This window comes from Octopus bimaculoides, chromosome 3 (assembly GCF_001194135.2).
Source record: "Octopus bimaculoides isolate UCB-OBI-ISO-001 chromosome 3, ASM119413v2, whole genome shotgun sequence".
Lineage (NCBI taxonomy): Eukaryota > Metazoa > Mollusca > Cephalopoda > Octopoda > Octopodidae > Octopus > Octopus bimaculoides.
Window position 1 is genome coordinate 61,564,225 of NC_068983.1, and position 2,908 is coordinate 61,567,132.

General features: G+C 35.3%; 1 long non-coding RNA gene across 2 annotated transcripts in view; it reads left to right on the forward strand.

Annotated features, from left to right (window-relative positions):
* LOC128247290 (uncharacterized) overlaps nucleotides 1–1,220 on the forward strand; it is a 7,270-nt gene extending 6,050 nt beyond the window's left edge. For both annotated transcript variants that reach the window (XR_008263659.1, XR_008263658.1), the window contains one exon: nucleotides 1,043–1,220. This is a non-coding gene — a long non-coding RNA (uncharacterized LOC128247290). The remainder of the gene's footprint in view (nucleotides 1–1,042) is intronic.
* The last annotated feature ends 1,688 nt before the right edge of the window (nucleotides 1,221–2,908 follow it).

The window sequence follows — 2,908 nt, forward strand, 5'->3', positions numbered from 1 at the left end:
CCTATCATAGTAGGTGCCTTAGGTATAATAAAAAAATATTCAGACAAATACATAACAAAAACACCAGGACTTACAAATATATATAACATACAGAAAATTGCACTACTGGGCACTGCACACATCCTACGCAAAACACTTTCTATACAGTAACCATAAGAGCATCACAGCAAACCACAGCACATACCCAAGGCACACAGAGCTGCGCTCGGTAGTGAAGTGAAAGCACGTTATAAAAATAAAACTACTGAACAATAACAATAATAATAATAATAATAATAATAATAATAATAAATGCAAAAACAACAACATCCGCAACAATAATCTTCTCAACAACTCTAATGAAACAATATCCATTTTCTTCACCTCCCAATCTCCTCGATCACCTTGAGTTATCTATCAATCTTAGGTTTCATCTCATTTGTTCCATAAATCAACCATAAATAGGTAATGGAGCAGCTGAGAAAAAATTATGTTCACATCACAGAAATAGCAAACATACTCAGTGAAAACGTCTCAAGATTCCTCTTGTTACATTCTCCAACGTAACTTCCTTTCTGAATAACAAGCAACTAAATATCAAAGAAATTATTCCACCTCTCTGTAAATGTCTCCATTAGAATAGCTGCTGGCAGAATAGGAACAAAAGTGGTGTTCGTATATTTTTTTATCATTTTCATTTTCATGAATATGCCAATGTATGATTTTGTTTCTTATATTCTCTCAATCATTTTCCCATCAAGCTTTTTTTCTTCTTTGCAGTTTCTCCAAGAGAATTGTTTTATTTTATTATTAGATTTTGATTTATTTTATTATACATTTTCTTCTCTTCTATTTTTATATATTTTATATTTTTTTCCCCAAAACGTTGAAATCAAATTCTCCTTGTTACAATATTTTTTCTTTCCAGCTGATTCAACTATGATCTGCCATGTCATATTTTTCCATTTAGTACTTTTCTTACTGCTAACAATTATGACATACCTGCAAAGACATACATCTACTTGCTATTTCTTCATGTTTTCTAATGATTTCTTCTTCCTAGGAAAGACATTACTACATTACTTTCCACTTGGCATTAAATCTGAACCATCACTGTGGATATTACTTCTTGGCTGGTTCATTCAAATATCAAAAATAAATCTAAAGGAATGGGATAACAATCATCTTTATTTGATGTAACAATAATCAATGATATATAATAAATTCTTGTTTTGGTATTATGCACTTGTGTTGTTCATGTCTTTTGCAATAACATTACAAAAGATGAAAGTAATATTAAGCTTTACTCTCTCTTTTACTCTTTTACTTGTTTCAGTCATTCAACTTTGGCCGTGCTGGAGCACCGCCTTTAGTTGAATCAAATCGACCCCAGGACTTATTCTTTGTAAGCCTAGTACTTATTCTATCAGTCTCTTTTGCCGAACCGCTAAGTTATGGGGACCTAAACACACCAGCATCAGTTGTCAAGCGATGTTAGGGCGACAAACACAGACACACAAACCTATACACACACATACATATATACATATATACGATGGGCTTCTTTCAGTTTCCGTCTACCAAATCCCCTCACAAGGCTTTGGTTGGCCTGAGGCTATAGTAGAAGACACTTGCCCAAGGTGCCAACAGTGGGACTGAACCCGAGACCATGTGGTTGTTAAGCAAGCTACTTACTACACAGCCACTCCTTAAAAATTACTTTGTATTTCTTCTCAAACTTCCGAATTTTAAAGCTTTTATGTAATCATTAATAATTCAGGCATAAAGCCAAGAGTTTTGAGGGTGGGGGTTCATTGCATCAATACCAGCACTTGACTAGTATTATATTTTATTGACAGAGGACCAAGATATCTAGTGCCTTGCTCAATGCAAGACCTGTCCTCCACAACAGAGTAGTTAATGCCACTTCTCCCCTGCTGAAGAAGATTAGCCTGCAAGAGCCCTGTGCTGGTGCCAAATAAAAAGCTTCTTTGCCAGTGCCATATGATAGCACTCATGCTGGTGCCATGCAAAAGCACCTATGCTGGTGTCACATAAGAGACACCCAGCACAATTTGTAAAGTGGTTGGTGTTAGGAAGGGCATCTAGCCATAGAAACCATGTCACATCAGACTGGAATCTGATGCAGCTCTCCTGCTTGCTGACTCTGGTCAAATTGTCCAATCCATGCCAGCATGGAAAAGAGATATTAAATGACAATGGCAACGATGATGAAAATGATGATGATGATGATGATGATGACTCTGAAAGTATGAAAGGCAAAGTTGACTTCAGCATTTGAACACAGAACGCAAAGAGTTGGTCAAAATGCTACCGGGCACTTTTTTTTTTAATGCTGCAATGATTCTGTCAATCTACCACCCTAAAGATGTAATATAGTAATAAGATGTTCTTATTGATGGATCCCATTGTTGGTTTGAGCTGACCCGAAGCTGAAAAACAATGCACTTAAAACTGAAAAATAGTTCATTAGCATACAGGCCTGAGCTTAATCACTTCATTAGAGGTAGTTAGAAGAAATGTTGCATTCAATAGATCTTATCCAGAAGGCTGACTACCTGTTGATAATATGCACAAACATGAACACTCAAATGGTTGATGATCATCTAATAAAACAATCATGAAAGAAAAAGAAAAGTTCAATAAATGCATGTTTGATCCTGTGTAGAAATGTGGAGTGAATATTTTGTGAAGTTACAGCTATACCATAGGACTGTTCAGTCGAACCTGTCTTCTGTGACTCAAACAACAAAAGTCAGAAAAAAACCTTGCAGTATTCCTTCACCAATGTAAATAGTAGGATTTGGTAAATCTTCTCTGATATCTTCTCATATAATATTAAATTGGTTATCTGGTTTTGTGTTACAAACAGTATCAACTGTAAGAAACTGATATTTTTCTTCAACAA